At 35.3% G+C, this 17,445-nt stretch overlaps 1 protein-coding gene across 11 annotated transcripts in view; it reads right to left on the bottom strand.

Moving 5' to 3' along the window:
• TENM2 (teneurin transmembrane protein 2) overlaps positions 1-17,445 on the bottom strand; it is a 1,291,038-nt gene that overhangs the window by 1,139,488 nt on the left and 134,105 nt on the right. For all 11 annotated transcript variants that reach the window (XM_053907069.1, XM_053907085.1, XM_053907075.1 and 8 more), the window contains exon 2: positions 5,613-5,726. The gene's annotated coding sequence lies outside the window, so the exon portion shown is untranslated. The remainder of the gene's footprint in view (positions 1-5,612; positions 5,727-17,445) is intronic.

The following is a 17,445-nucleotide window of genomic DNA, read 5'->3' as shown; positions in this document are numbered from 1 at the left end:
TTTTATTGTGCTTCATTTTACTGCACTTCACAGACAATGCATTTTTACGAATTCAAGGTTCATGGCAACCCTGCATTTAGCAAGTCTACTGATGCCATTTTTTCCAGTAGCATTTGTTCATTTCATGTCTCTGTCAAATTGTGGTAATTCTTGCAATATTTCAAACTTTTTCATTATTATTATATTTGAACTGTTTCAGTCTCATGATAAAACTTTAATGGATGATGAGTTGCTTCTTGTGGAGGAGCTAAGAGGCTGGTTTCTTGAGACGGAGTCTACTCCTTGTGAAAATGCTGTAAAGATTGTTGACATGACAAAAAAGCATTGAGATTATTGTATCATTAACTTAGTTGATAAAGTAGTGGTAGTGGTAAGGTTTGAGAGAATTGACTCCAAGTTTGAAAAAAGTTCTACTGGGGGTAAAATGCTGTCAGAGTCACAAGCCACAGAGAAATTGCTCAGGAAAGAAAGAGCGCAGCAAACGGCCTTGTCTTATTTTAAGAAATTGCCACAGCTACCCAACCTTCAGCAACCACCACCTTGATCAGTCAGCAGATATTAACATCAAGGCAAGACCTTCCACCAGCAAAAAGATTATGACCCACTGAAAGCTCAGATGATGGTTAGCATATTTTTTTCGCAATAAAGTATTTTTAAATTAAGATACGTCCTTTTTTTAGACATAAGGCTATTGTACTTTTAATAGACTACTGTATAGTGTAAACATAAAATTTATACGTACTGGGAGCCCAGTAAATTCATTTGACTTGCTTTATTGTTGTATTTACTTTATTGGGGTGGTCTGGAACTAACCCTACAATATCTCCATATTTTCTTAACACCTCATTAAAGTGCTTGTTCTATTTGTTCATCCTGGCTTACATAGTTCTAATGATACAAAAAAACCTCTGCAGACCACTTTTATTATTTTTTTTGTAACTGTTTTGTAATAGTAAACTAAGCTATTCAAAGATATTCCCACTCAATTTTCCAAATGAGCTACTCAAAAATTTAAATAGCATTTTATAATTACTTTTCTTATTCTACGTTACAAATATCTCATTGATTTATGTACTCCAGGACTCGAACACCAAAATCTACATCCAATGATAGTTGGCAAACATTGGTAAGCATGCTATTCACACTTCAGTATAAGTGACAACAGGATTTAACAAAAGTTTCATAATTTAAAATTGATGTAATTAATTTACTAGATCATAGCTTATCATATCATATTCTTCATAATAAAACTTAGACTTTCTCTAGAATAATCCCATACTTTTACTTGTTCAAAATATTTCAATTAGTGGATCAGTATCTGGAATAACAGACTGGACTAAAAATTAAGGCTTGTCTCCTTTTTAGCTATGCAAAGATGAGCAACCTCTTGGGACCTCAGATTTCAGGATTAAGAGGACTTTAGTTTTATGTTAAATAAAATAATTTACATTGAGAAAAAATTTTAAATGTAGTACATGACATGTATTTAATAACTGTTCCTATCTACATTTTTAACCCTTCATAACTGTTTTACTAAAACACCACACACACATTATATATTTGTTCTGGTTACATAAGCTCTATTTTAGTCTTTAAATTTTCAAGGAAATATTTTGTGAAATATATAATGTTGCATGACTATATATTGGAGAATTTGGAATATTTAAAGAAAACCTGTTGTAAATCTCACAACGTTAACAGGCATCTCAGGTATATAGTGTCGAAAACAAATATCTCAAAATGCTCTCATCTTAAAGGTTAGATGTTAAGTATTAAAATCTGTTTCTATGCTGGCAAAAAAGGAAAAGAAAAAAAAAGCTCTGTGTATTACTTTCATCATAGTGCTAATAGTTTCAGTGCTTACACAGAAGTGCATTTTAAACTAGAGGGGAAAAAAAAGTTAATCTTATTTTTAAAGAGACTAGGTCACTTATATATTCAGTACATACTGATTATTACAAAACCTTTAAATGGGAAGGAAAGTGAAAAATGTCAACTTGTATTCCACTGATAGGGAATTAAATCCACACGTCACCCACTGCAGGATATGTTGCTAAAAACACAGCCTTCGTGTAGATCTGTTAATTATCCCAAAATTTCTACCTAAAGTAGGGTTTCAATTTATTACTATCAAAAACTGAATAACATTGGTTCTACCTAGCCCTTACCAATGGCATTCTTTCAAAAGATCAGGGTTTTTCTCATGATTTTTAAGTTCTTTTATCTTCATTTTGTAAATAGTGAAAAATAGCCAAAAACCCCATATTTTTAGTGACAACAGAATCACATCTTGTATCTCATCCTAGCCTGGTTGAAAGCATATATGAGTGTCTATGAGAACTATGAGAATCTACATTTAAATCTAATGTTTTCTATGAATTCAATAGGGGGTAAAACCATTTTATACACTAATTCCAGTTAAGCAAAAGAAGTTGCATAGAAATTTTTAAGGTACTGATCTACTAACTGAAATATATTGATCAAGCAAAAATATGGCATTATTCTTAAGAAAGCCTATGCTTTAGTATGAAGAATATGATCTCATAAGCTATGATCTAGTAGTTAATTACATTATAATAAATATATGTATTGCCTCTTATGAGGAAGGAGAGTAGTATTTAAAATTTCAGTAATAAGCCTGAGTGAAAAGAAAAAAATTTTAAAAAGCCAGAGAAAGTATGGATGGGAACTAAAAACTTGGGCAAACACTGGTTTATGCTTACAAAGCCCATTGCCTAGTTAGGCTACTCTCATTTATTCTATTAGGGCTGGACATGACACTTTAAATTGAACAGCAGATGGCAGAAGTCTTATGAAGTTCTTTGCTAAGTAGGTAGGTATTTCTTGAAAACAGGTTCAATAGAATGTAAACTACAGTGCCAGACAGTTAGGATGAAGGACTTGAGAAAGTTGACAGCAGTTTTCTGCAAGCCAAGCCCTGTCTCATAGACTGGATTATTTAGCCAGAATTCAAAACATTTGTGGTTGCAAGAGTCAATTATCTTTTTTTTTTTTTTAGTTTTTATTAATGTTTTATTTATTTTTGAGAGAGAGAGAGAGAGAGAGAGAGAGAGAGAGAGAGAGAGAGAGAAACAGAGCGGGAGCGGGGGGAAGGGCAGAGAGAAAGAGGAAGACCCAGAATCTGAAGCAGGCTCCAGGCTCCGAGCTGACAGCACAGAGCCCAATGCGGGGCTCAAACTCACGAACTGTGAGATCATGACCTGAACCGAAGTCGATGCTTAACCGACTGAACCACCCAGGCGCCCCAGCAAGAGTCAATTATCTTAACTAAATGATGGCCAGACCTAATGAGAGCACTGAGAAAACTCAATGAGTTTCCAGGCCAGCATGCTAGGCAAATCACTTACATCCTAAGATTTGCTTTTATTATCAACATGGTTCCTAAAATCATGTAGCCTTTTCTCTCTTCCTACATTGATACAATAGTCCTCATTTTCCATTTCCCTGACAACCATGTACCAAAGACCCATCATTTCCAGGAAACTGAGTCAGAGAATTATATTAGATGATAAGATTAGGAGGATGAGCAAGAAAGAGAAAAAGAGGGAATGATCATTGAATCTACCAAGGTCAAGAAAACCCTCTAGGAACCTGAAATATGGGCCTTACTCTTCATGGTAGGCTCTATTCTTCCAGGTCTGGCTCCATCTAACCTACCTGCAGTGTTCCAATCTATGACTTGCTCTGGAAGAGGATAAATGGGTTACATAGGATATATCAGAGTCTTAGGTCTGTTTCACCATACCCCTTCCCATTTCTGCCAAAATTGACAACTCTACATATAGAATGGATTTCCTAAGTACTCAGTGATGTCTCCTTAAGAACCAAAACAATGATGGACCCACGTTTCCAAGAAAAAAAGTGGTACTAGGGGATATTTCTAGAAATGGATAGCACCTAATCTATGTGCTAGGGTCCTTAAAGTCAGAGATGTACTCTAATAAATTCAAGCCTTCCTTACACAACCCAGTTTGGATCTGACCTCCAAGACACTAGGAACAATTATGCTTCAGAGATAGTTAAAGTGTGCTGAGCATTGTCCCACTGAGTGCCTTTCTCGCAATCTAAAAATAGTGTAATCCAAAAAGAAGTCACCACTACCCCAATAGAAGATTCCCTCAGCTCAAACCACATAACCAAGAAAACATGTGGGGACAGCAAGAAAAAAATGTGGAAAACTAGTCGTGGTAGAAAGGTAGGTTTCAGACAAATTGCTTGGACTTCAGTTTCTTTACCATCAAAATGGAGCCAAAACTGCAGATAACATTCATTTATCTCTGACTATGTGTCTAAGTACCATGCTAAGTACCTAACTGCATCATCTACTTTACTTCTCACTACAGCCTCATGAGATTCCCATCCAGGCATAATATTATATGCTCTGTAAGTACTTTCCAAACTCACTGTTCCAGCCAGGCTGTCTGATTATTGCATTATGCACATCCTCTTCATCAAAGTATCCACATCATCAACCTTGCCCGTAAACACATTCTCACTTACTTCGCCACCTAAGAACTTCCCTTTACTTTCTGCCTCATTTTCACAGGAAAAAGAAAACTAAACAAAACAAAACAAAACAAAAAACACAAACAATATCTGCTAGAAATAAAAAAAAAAGGATAGAAAGGGAAGAAAGAAGAAGAAGAAAAAAATTAATCCAGATACCTTTTCCTTTTATCCATCTAGTCACTCATAAGTCTCTATCTTAACTGTTCCCCTATCTTATCCTTGGCTATAATATCTGCATGAATACTCAAATTACTAAAATTATTCTATAACTGAGGTTTTAGCTAAGTCAGATGATCCATCTCCAAATTAGAGTTGCAAAATGTATTTTTAATTGTCCCCATAGAACCCTTTAATTTTCTCACCCCCAAAGTGCACTGTCTTGCTGAGGTGTGACCTGTAAAAATATAAAAAGCAAGATCTGAAAAGCAAAAGACTGGAGAAAAATGTATGCAGAATGCCTAAGAAAAAGCCTTAGGAAGCCATTTGATATATGGTGCTAGATGCTGTAGAAATATATTGAGAATACCAGTTAAGGAGCAATAAAAACACAGAGGATTTTACTAGGAACATCAGAAAGGCTTGCTGGTTTCCTTTTTGCTTGTTGTCTTATTGCATGTATAGATTAACAACATTAAACAGATCAAGGGGGCCAAGTTTTTCTTTCAATGCAATGCTATGTGGCCCAACTGACCACAAACATCACCTTTTATTTCCATGTGTACATAGCAAATATGAAAAGTTTGATGACCAAATTATTTGTAGAAGCCAGGGGATAAGGAGGGGGTACCAGAGGGGACACATCCAGGTAGACAAGAGGCAGATACATGACTGAAGAATTGTAGTCATTCAATTGGGTTGGAAGAGAGAGACAGACAATAGCAGATTTCAGAGAAAGAAAATGACAGGACAAATTACTTTTGTCCCTAAGGAAAAAAAGGAAAAAAAAAAAAAAAAAGAAGCCAGGTTTTCTACACGGAGCTGGAAAAGCCCTATTTTGTGCTCTGTATCAAAGCACTTTGGTCAACAATACAAACAACATGAGGCAGAGCAAAACACAAAATTGTAGCTATGATTCCACTCACCAAAAGGGTAGATCTTCAATGTGCAATTCAGCTGGCTTTACAGGACTGCTCCACAGCAAAGCCAAGCAACGAAGCAAGCCCCAGTCTTCTTAGGCAATAAAAAGCTGGATGTAACTGTTAAAAAAAAAAAAAAAAAAAAAAAAGAGAGAGAGAGAAAGAAAATAGATAAGTTTCAAATGAGCACATAAAAAAAAGAATAAAAATGCAAATAAATACTATATCTCCTCAAAATGTAGGAAAGTTGGAATTAGGAGATAAATAAGCTAAATTGTACACCTTACCCTTGAGAATATCTTTCATCAGAGAAATGTAAAATATGGTTATAAAACCTATTAATTAAATCAGTCATTTTGACTATGGCACACCATTATCGTTAAGACAAAATTACCACAATACTATACCCATTCGTTATCCTTTAAATCTGATGCTGTTTATAATATAAACACTGAAATATATAGTATTACAATGGGAGAATAAGCACATCTTTCTAGCAATATACAGATTTGAAGCTTGTTCTTTACATTTACAAATGAATTATTTCATCTTTAAATATACAGTTTACTCATCCATACAATCTAAGCATTATTTTGCCAACCTTTAAATTCAAATACTTGCTAATTAGTACCATGGTCAATAGAATGCAGGAGTAATATTATATCACAGGAAAGTCCCCTGACTCCAATATAACTTGCTTTGGGCAAATAACCTAAGCTTTCATCATCTAAAATGGGGATATAATAGCACCTATTTCATACAAATGTTGTGATGATTAAACATAAAGATCCATCAAAAGCACTTAGTACAGTGCTTGGCACATAGCACCATTTTAATACACATCACCTGTCACTATTGTCATTGTTGTTACCAACACTCCAATGTTATACCTGGAATGTCACCAACAGAGATTTTGAGCTCGCCTTCTAATGATGAACTCTTTTGAAAAATACAAACATGTCCTCTTCCCCCCAAAAAGTCCACATAATTAAATGAATGCACACTAAGATGTTTGCTTTTCATTATGTTCTCTTCTCCCCTGGCCAGTAGAACTGGGGCCATGAGGGAGGCAAAGAGTGATTTCCTAAGTTCACAAAGGGATTGGTGTTAGTGCAAAAAAGAAAGAGAGGTCAACAAAGAAGGAATGACAACAATGGAAAACAAATAGCTTTAATCACTTAGTTTTGCTCAAGTCATTCTGATCTTGGACACTAAATGTGTATCTCTAACTGTAAAACAAAGGAGTCCTTCCTAAACCAGCATTTCTAAGGCAGGGTATTAGATCCTCTGGTGAGCTGGAGCTTCAGTCTGGCTGAGCCTATCTCCAGCTCCCATATAAGGCCACAGCCGGATAACACACTCCTGGACACCCTCCTCACAAGAGCAAACAATACTTTCAGGCTGATGACTCTATCCTTCCTGACCACTCTGAAAATCCTCCTTGTCCTCCTCAAAGACTCTTGGAAATATAGAATCAACATTAGGTGCTACCATACTGATCTTGCAGACAGTTAAGAGGGCTTGTCACAGTATAGTGGAGAGTATGGAATTTAAATCACAGCAGACCTGAGTTTGAACTGTGACTCTGTCACTAATCAATCTCATACCAGGTTCTTCAGACCCCCTGAGCCTCAGTCTTCTTAACTGTAAGATGGGAGCAGAGGAAGAACACCTATTAAATTGAGTAATAAGGAAAGAAAATATTTCTGGCACACAGTAGGCATACAACAAATGTTAATCACAATTTCTGCTTTCCTTGTTGTGCTATCTTCCTTATTTTGGTAGCTTTATAACCTGCTTATAAGGGAATGATACAGAATATGTCTAATCAAGACTATGTCTTTAAAAGACAAACTGACAAGACCAGACAGAATTGTAAGACCTTATGTAAACTTGTTTTGTTTTTCTTTTCTTTTCTTTTCTCAAGTTTCAATTTGGCAATCAGAGCCCAGCAAAGCAATATGGTTCTTTGATTTCTTTCTTAGAAACTCTACAGCCTTTATTGTCTTTGTATCATACAACTTTAGCACTTAATTATATCCTACCTTGTAATAACTAGGTGTCCTTATAATCAAGTCTGTTTACTCACTTGTGTAGTTCTGATCCTTTAATCTCTCCAGAATATTAGTTTTTAATGGTATAAAAAGCCACAATTTAACAATTTTATTACTAAATAAAATTGTAAGAATATTTTGAAGAAGATTCACCAATGGGTTGAATCTAAAAATTACTTTCATAATTAGGAATGGCACAAAATCATACAAGTAAGCCTCAAAAGTACAAAGGAAGCTTCCATGCCTTTCCATTGACTAGCTGTGCAGCCTTGGGCAAGTCACTGAGCTTCATCTTTGGACCTGTAGATGAACCTACCCTTGAGTCAGATACTTGTCTTAGCTAGCTTAGAAATTTACTGAAGAATTCTCTATAATAACAAGACTATAATAACAGCTATATATTTTAGGCAAGAGATCTGGTAGTTGCTTTGTTATTTTATATCATATTAATTATAAATTCAAAAGCCTGCTGCTGGAAGGTAAAATAAAAACAGGTATAGTCAGTATACATAGTATATTCAGTACAGAGTAATGATAAACTTTCTAGGCTCAACAGTTAAACTGCTTGTGTTTAACTTGTGACGAAAACACTGAATGGCCATGCGGCCCAAGACAAGTTTTAATCTTCTGCATTCCTTAGAGTCTTAGGGATAATAATAATATCTAACTCATAGAGTTATTATAAAGATTACATACATAATTCATTTAATGAATATTCCATACTAAATGTTAGCTATTATTATTATTATTTATTTTTATTTGTAAAATAGAATTATATCAAAATCCACTAATTCGTAACATATGAAACTCACCCCCTATTTTGTTATATGTATTATGGATATTTGTCAAATGGATAAATGGAAATTATTTTTTGATCAGTGTATGCCATTCATCAAATATTCAGTAACAAATGATGCATGCTTTAAGGCATACATTTATTGCCAATGTTACTATTTATTAGGCTTTCATCTGTATTACAATAGATCTGATAAGACATGTATTGATTGAACTTAAATATGTTATTAAATTATAATAAAACTAACAAACCTAAACTTAATTTTTCTGAAATGTATATTTCTGTTTGACTTTAAACATGGGATTTTACATAACTACAATGAATCCTATATTTTCAAATATTTTTTTGTTGTATCATTGTAAAAAAATTTGTATAGTTAAATAAAAACAAACAGAAAAATCATTTGAAAGTACACTAGCCAGTGATAACTGCTGCTTACATATTGGTGGCCATCATTCTAGATATCTCTCTATAAATAAATTCACCTGGAATAGACAAAACTATGCATAAATAGGACAATGCCAGCCATCTTTTTTTATGCCAAGCCCTTTCCTACATGAGAAATGCACCTTCTAGATTACTGAGGCAGTTAATCTGTGTCTCCTTTTGATTCAATCAAATCATTTTAACTTTTCATTTAATGTTTATCAAAAATTTGAGAATTTAAAGTGAGCTATTTAAATTAACTAAATGTTCCTAACATCTGAGAAATAATTTAGGAACGTCTTACTTTGCATCTTTTAGATGGACTTTTCTATCATTAAACATACAAGTCAGAAAAATTAAGCAAATATCAGTCTCCCTATTCCATACAATAGGAAGTGCCACAAAATGAAATGATATAGACAAACCTATAAAAACCAGACAATAGGAATAAAAATTGCAAGATGTTGTTATTTTCATTCAAAGTACCAGTTCTCTTAATGGAAATTAAGTTTATAGGCTTAAAAGAAATGTTAACAATCTTCCCCTTAGATATAAAGAGAGTGATGGTACTGTGTGAGAAATGGGAGATTAGTAAATGCTAATGAACTGACTTCTTTCTAATGAATAAAAATAAAGATTTCAGAGACATAAAAATATGAGCATGTGAGTTCCATTCCACAAAGCAGGAAATGAAATGAGTTAGACCGAATGACTTACAGTATGCTCAAGCCACTCTGATTTTTCTACTGTTCTTGTAACTGCTTAGGAACTGAAGCCTTATTCAAAAAAAGGAATATTCTAAGTCCAAATAAAAGATCTCTCTATTCCTTAATTAGGAAATTTGATAATGGGACATTTAGACCAACAATAAGATAATTTTATAACACTGAAAATTATGGATTGATCTGGATATACTAAAACCAGTCAGCTAGTATCATTTGCTTATTTATTTGACCAATATTTAATTGAGTGGTTCCCAAATATCAGAAACTACATCAACCCCTGGGTTTATACTGTCAAATAGGGTAGCCACCAGTTATGTGGCCATTGGCTATTGAGCACTTAAAATGTGGATAGTCTGCCACTAACAATGTGTAAATGTAAAATATGTATGTGATTTCACAGATCTAATATAAAAAAGTAAACTATCCCAGTAATATTTATATATTGGGGTACACACTGAAAAATACTATTTGATATATTGAGTTTAATTAAATATATTAAGAAAATTGAGTTCACCAGCTTCTTTTGACTACTTTTAATGTGCCTACTAGCAAATTTCAAATAACACATGTGGTTTGCATTATATTTCTGTTGGCCCTTCTCTAGCTGATAACAATGGTTAATGAGGAAAACAAGTCTTTGTATTCATGTTTGTATGCTTATAGTCGGGTAATAATTCTGTTCAAGGACCCATGTCACATGCTGAGGAAGGTGCATTAAAGTATAAGGTGCATGCCAACCCCTGAAATTTTGCTATCTAATAACATGTATCAGAAAGACATGAAAAGTTACATAATCGCAAAGTTATTAAATCCACTAACCTAAAATATAACACTGCTTTATGCAGAGAAATCTTTCTAATAAAGTTATGGTTGTTCAGTACATCTCATTCCTTTTATCACGAGGGGAGCATTAGGCTGATCTGCTGTTCCAAACCTACTGCTGGGGTTGTGGATGTGTTCCTCGGGCTTCAGGAGAGCAACGAGGAGCTCATATTTTATTTGCTTTTAATGGCAAATTTGTATAGTGGATCAAGAGAGCGGCCTCATCACAAATGCTATTTGAAATTCACTGATATCCCCAAGCTAGCTAAGTTGGATCTTAGGAGGGAGCCAGGAGAAAACATTTCAAAACATCCGGAGGTCCCCAAAGCCTCCCTAAGGATCTGAAGGCCCACTGTGGTTGTGACAAATAGATTACAGAACTGTCAAATATATGTTAGGGATTAATTAGCAGAGTATTATCTTTGGTGGCTCTGACCAACATCACAAAGAAATTATCAGCAGCCATATAGTAACAACAAGGTGTGCTTAGAATAAATTTAAAATAACTTATCTCTCTTTTTACGGTATGTTTTATACCCGCCAAAGCCATTCCAGGCCAAAGAAGTCTTCTTTTCTCACTATACGGAATCTTTGAGTATTCACTCTTTAGGATAACATTTGAATTAATTTAAAACATTGTATCTCTCACACAGAGATTCCCACAATAATCTGTCAAATCCAGGCATAATTTTGCTCAAAATAAATGGTTTCTATCATAGAGATGCACTACACCAATCAAAACACAATCATATTTTCAACATTCAAATGCAGGGTCTGTGGTCCAAAGCTTATGTTTGAAGGTTTCAATAAAAGGAAAAAAAAATATATAGAAATTTAAAAAGATACTCCATGTAATACCAATTCATTAAGCAATTTTGAAAGGGTCAAATCTTATTTTTCTTAAGGGTTATCTGATACAGAAATCACTGGGGTTTTATAAAATATGCACTCTGTCCCTGCTCATTTTCTGAATGAATAAATATGAGGCCAATTTTATACAGAATCACTTCAACTTGAACTAATAATTGTGTATTACAGCCTAGCATGTTTCAGAGGGAGACATATAAAAAGGAAGGCAAAAGAAAATATTAAATCGGTCACTAATTATAATTAATTCATAGTTGAGGTTTATTTGCTTTGCCTAAAGTAAATAATAGAACTCATATGGAAGCCCAGAGTACAAGCGAAAGAGTACCATATCATATAACGGCTGTTTTTATTTGTTGAATAGCTTTTAGGATACAATAGACTGTTTTCCAGGATAAATTGGTGTAAGCAGAAACTTGTAGATCTCACCAGAAACTGTGAATCTCTTGCTGATTATTTCCTTTACTTTGAGGAATGTACATGGGTCCTTTTGAGAAAAATTTCAACTCATTAAGGAAAAATAAAAACTTGCCGAAAGACATTGCTTGAGATTTGATTTATACTGAAACATTCTGGGACATTGGATTTGCATGGAAACATATAAGGAGATTTGTGAAATTATCGTCATCTCATTTTAGTTATGGAGAGATGGAGAGCTAACCCATGGAATAAGAATGCTTTTGAAATCATAAAGAAGAGTCTGACCTTGGTATATGGTAGCCATCTCTTAACTGACGCTCCAACCTACTCAGTCAGTTTTGTGATATAGTAATTATCATATCTGATCTCTGTTCATGAGTAAACTGTTTAATTGTTCATATCAACTATCACCCACAATACCCTCCAATGGTTACTTGGTTATTCATCCTACTCACTCCCTGCTATGGGGACAGTGGAACCTCTTCCTGCTCACTCATGGTCCTACATCCTCACCACTCAGGGAGGATTACTCAAGGTAGCACATAAACAAGTGATCAAGTGAGCCAAGCACCTAAAACTTTGTATCAACAGTCATCACCGGTGAGAGCATGGTCTGGAATGCTGAATAACCATAGAATACAAATAGCCATAGCATTCCACCAAAAGCTATAAAACTACAAAAGGAACCAAAGGAAAAATCTTGGGGTGTTCGGTTTATAAGGAATTTGGTTGCCAAATACATGGACAATGACCAGTGCTGGTCTATGATAAATTTTCACAGTAAAGACAAGTAGGAATTTGTTTTGCAAGAATCAATACAGCAATCCATCCCACTGGCATACAAACACTTTTGAAGCACTTTATCAGCACTCAGTTTGAAATGATCAGTTTACTAAAACTTATAACTGATTTATATATTTCTATTAAGAATAACTGCCAGTGGACTTCTATTTGTCATCACATTATCAGCCATCACTATCTTTTACTTGGGGTTGGCTGAAAATAAGGAAATTGCATTTCTTTAAAAAATAGTTCATATTTATCCTCTCCACTAACAGTACTTATACAGAGGTGTGTACATATGCACCCTTGTGCACACATACGTACGTACACATCAACTCAGTACAGGTCATTAGAATTGGAAGAGATTTATTCCATATTCAGCACTTCAGAATCAGAGAATTCAAAAGGAGGGAGAGAAACAAGGAAATAACATGTGTTTGCAATATTTTGAAAATTAAAGATCCCATATACCAAAGGTCATACAGAAACAATTGTACTTTTGGATTTCCTAAAAGTACAATCATTAAATAGATGAAGCTGTTAGAATATTAAAATAAAAGGTTATGTGCTAAATTTTTAATACAAGTAATTTTAAATACAAGTAATGCTTGTTTTAATCATAGTGCTGTCAGATCTAATGGCATCAATAAAAATTGAGGATGCATATTATTCACAATCAAGTTCAGAGGTGAAATACTCATTGTATAAGGTGGTAGTAGAATCAATGCCTCTCTTGAGAAAGAAGAAACAAACAAAAAAACCAAAACAAAACAAAAACCAGGTTATTTACCGTGTTAGTATCACCAACCTGAACTCTGCCCGTGAAAATATAATTTTTCCATTAAGTGTAAATATAAACACCCTCCAAACAAGAAATCAGCATGATTACTACATTAAAAAACATAGATTTCCCCCAAATAGTTATATTAAGTAGCAAACAAATGTTTTATCCCTTGGCGTTAGCCTCCCCCAATTAATTAAAGATTGGCACAGTCTAAGAACTAAATTTATTTTCAATTAAAATAAGAAGTCCGTATGTCATGATAATTTTTTGTTACTATTTCTAATGTGCAAAACAAAGGTTTGCTGTTAGCATTGAACATAGTAATCAAAACAAATCCTTTAATTTTCAATAACTGTAAGGATACTTGAAGAGTCGTTCTCCTCGCAAGGTACTACCTCAATGGTTAATCCTATTAAGAACTGAGCCATGCACCGCGACTAAATCCTCTGGGGAATTTGAGGCATCAAAGGCTTACTGCACACTTAGAAGGCAAGGACTTTTGTAAAGGGCTCTATTATATGAGGAACAAAAGAATACCACTTGTGTACTTAAATATCATCTGCTTTTCCTTCCAAAATACTCCATTTTTAAGTAAAGATATGTGATTTAAATGTATTTAGAGTTTAGCTTTTGGCACTACTCTCGTTTCTGAGTAGAAGTGCCATCTGTGGGCCCCATGGCTCACGCATAATGATATGCTTACAAGCTGCTTCCCTTTTCTGCACAATGTACCCTTTTCACTTTAACATACATTTTCCATAAATTTTTGAATAACAAATTGGGCTGAGGAAGTTTGTTGAAACGGGACAAGGGAAATGCCTGTAGGCTAGAAAGCGGTGATTTTACTCAAGAAACTGGTGCTATGGAAAATATCTACTCCACCTGCCCCCACCCCGAAACATCTATCTTGAGCTGTGATCCTCTAAAATTGCAAATTAAAAACTTCTCCCCTCGAAATATTAGGTCTGTACATTAACTTGGGCAAAGAGCCCACATGCCTGCCATCCATTACACCTGCTGGGTGACAAACAGATGAGAGTCATCACGCAGACTCCCAACGTTTGATCTCCTGATATCGCCAGATGTCCCCCATTTACATTCAAACATAACCACAGTCAGTAATGCAAGTAGCCCGGCTGGCATTTAATAGGGGGGAAAAGTGGAATTCTAATCTGAAATCCTAACTATCCAAATCTTTCAGTGTGTGAACATATACACTATTAAATATGCTTCAATGTGTCTAACTTACTGGCTATTGAGAGAACTGATCTCATTGTAGGCAGGTGAGCTGGTATGGATGGGCAGATTTTGTACCATGTTTCAAGAGAAGGCCCGCATCTTGCCCCATTTGGCTCCCGAATTTTTAATTTAAACAACAAAATTTACCTTCACATTATCTGCTAAATTCTTAAATGCAGTAAGAAAAATCTTGCTTGTTTGGCTACATTTAGATACACCACTCACTAAAAGGCAAATTAGTAAATTAGGGTAAACAGACAACAAAAGTCAAGGAAGCCATGGAAAGAGTAAATCTTCATTTCTTCCTTGCCTCCTTCCCTAGTCTAATAGTACTAGTGAAACAACTTACTGCTAAAATTCAACTGGAGAAAGTAAAACAAAAATATAGGCACAGATGTCATGATACATTTTCTGAATGAGTCTCCAAGGTTGAGACCCAGAAACTTTAATTTTTTTTTAATGTTCACTTTATTTTTGATAGAGAGAGAAAGAGAGAGAACAGGAGTGAGGAAGGGGCAGGGAGAGAGGGAGACACAGAATCCGAAGCAGGCTCCAGGCTCTAAGCTGTCAGCACAGAGCCCAATGCGGGGCTCGAACTCACAAACTGCGAGATCATGACCTGAGCCGAAGTCGAACGCTTAACCAACTGAGCCACCCAGGTGCCCCAAGACTCAGGAATTTTAAAACACACTTGCTAATTTTCTTGAAATCCGTTCTAGACCTTCATCATGGTAAATCTTGCCAGTATATTTAGGAACTATTCATGAAAACATGACTTAACAGCTTAACTTTTTGAGACTTTCTTTCCATTCTTTGTTTCACACAGAAAATATTTATAGTGTGTCTACCCTGTGCCTGGCACTGGACATTTGGTGTACAAAGAATCTGTAAGGGACATGGTTTTGTCTCAGCAGTATTGATACATGGCTCTAGTACAGACAGCAGGCTCTCTAATATGAGGGCAGAGAGATTCTTACATAGGAACCAAAAGGAATGAAAGAACCCAGGGACACTTTACAGAAAGGTACAACGTGCCCACCGATTGTACACTTCAGGCAGATCTGGGGAGGAAGAAACCACTAGACCTCCTACAAAAGATGTCAGCATCTATGCCCAGGAGGGGTTCTGACTCTTTTTAGGGGAAGGAGTTTGAATTTAAGCATTAAGGAGAAAGCTAGGAAGATTGTAACTTCTTTTTGCATCTTCTCCCTTCTTCTAGCTTCCTCTTCCCCTGTGATGAAAATATTCTGTTCAGCAAGGATGTCATTGAACAGTTGCTTTGGACCCCCGGCACTCTCCCCGGCTCTCTGTTCCATCTTCCCCATCTCCCTTATTGCTATGTGAAATTATTGTGTCCATTTGTTTATCCATCTCTTATCTGTCTCCCTACCTCCATGCAGAGGCCTTGCTTATCATTCACCTGTCCCCAGGACCTAGAGCAACACCCAGCATGAAGTGGGTATCCAAATATGTGTCAAATGAAAGAATTAATGAATAAGATATAGTTATACTTTAAATTTCTTGATCCCTCTGTCACCAGACATGAATTGTTTTTCGATGTATGTTCTTGGATTTATAGTATTAGTGATTTTTTTCATTTGACATCCAACTTGATTCTCTTCTAAGATTATTTTGACCTATCTGCTATCCAGCTTTATTCATTGAGGATGTTTACACTTGGACTCAGTTCAGCAGCAACCCATTTTTATACAAACCTAATACATCTTCAGCCCATCTCTCCTATAATTTATAAAATATCCTATTGCCCCTTAGCAGGGACAGAATTCCAACCCTTATTCAAATCTTACACTACATACTAAAGAAGCACAACCAAAAAAAAAAAAAAAAAAAAAAAAATCCCCTCAAAGGAAAAGTACCTGAGGAATTTCTGTCTCAAGGTCAAGGCAATAGAGGATAAACACAGGCCATCAATTCAGAATAAGAGGAATTAAACATTGAAATCATTGATTTAAGGCTTTTGATAACAATGGCAAAATATTAAATCGGGCTTAAAATTACTAAGTACTATCGGGTCGCTTTTACTTTAGTTTTTTCTTGAGCTGCTCAGCACATGTCTGCAATTTCACGGCACCTACTAATAGAAAGTGAGCTCAGAGTCTATTGACAGTTTCATGACAAGTCATACTTCACCTTCCATTGTCCAGTCTTCTTAGCTGTTCATTATCTTGACTGCTGTGCCTACGAGATAATGATACACTCTGCTTCTACCCCTGACTGGAACACATTTTTGCTCCAGGGTTCCTTTTAATTGAAACACACTGTCGGTATTACTGTTTTTGGTGCAAAAGTAAACACATTTAACACAAGAATTCAGTTTGTATTTGCTTCACCAATAGAAACTGTGTAAAAAGTCACCTGCCTCTAGAAAAGTGACTGAGTGATTCTTTGGAGACATTAATATTTTTACTCACTTCTTTTACTTTCATTACCATTTGTCACTCCTGGGGATGTGATAATCAATTATCCCTGCGAGAAAAAATATTATGACCATCCTTACCATTTCTCTGAGTGTCCCAAACCCATCTAGGAAGTATTGAGTAATGTTTCATCAACCCTTAAGCATAAAATTGACTGAAAATGCTTTAACTCTAAAAAAGGGGGTATAATAAATTGTGCCTGTTAAATTATCTGTGTCCATTGTAAATCCCATTAGGTAGCCGCCAACTGACTAGAACAGAATGGCCCAGCTTCAGGAGTAGTAGCAGCTGAGCACGGCCAAGATGCTGCTCTTGCTAGCAGACATTCTGGGAATTTGAACTCTTTTGAGAAAACAAATGAATTCTTTCTACCAACCGATACATTTCCAACAATGACTACATGTATAAAGAGGATTAGGGTTTATTTTCTCACCATATGGCATCAAAAAAAGAAAAAAAGATGACACACTAACCATATAAGAACC

This window comes from Panthera pardus, unplaced genomic scaffold (assembly GCF_024362965.1).
Source record: "Panthera pardus isolate Hobbes unplaced genomic scaffold, ASM2436296v1 HiC_scaffold_2, whole genome shotgun sequence".
Lineage (NCBI taxonomy): Eukaryota > Metazoa > Chordata > Mammalia > Carnivora > Felidae > Panthera > Panthera pardus.
This window is presented reverse-complemented; position numbering and strand designations above follow the sequence as displayed.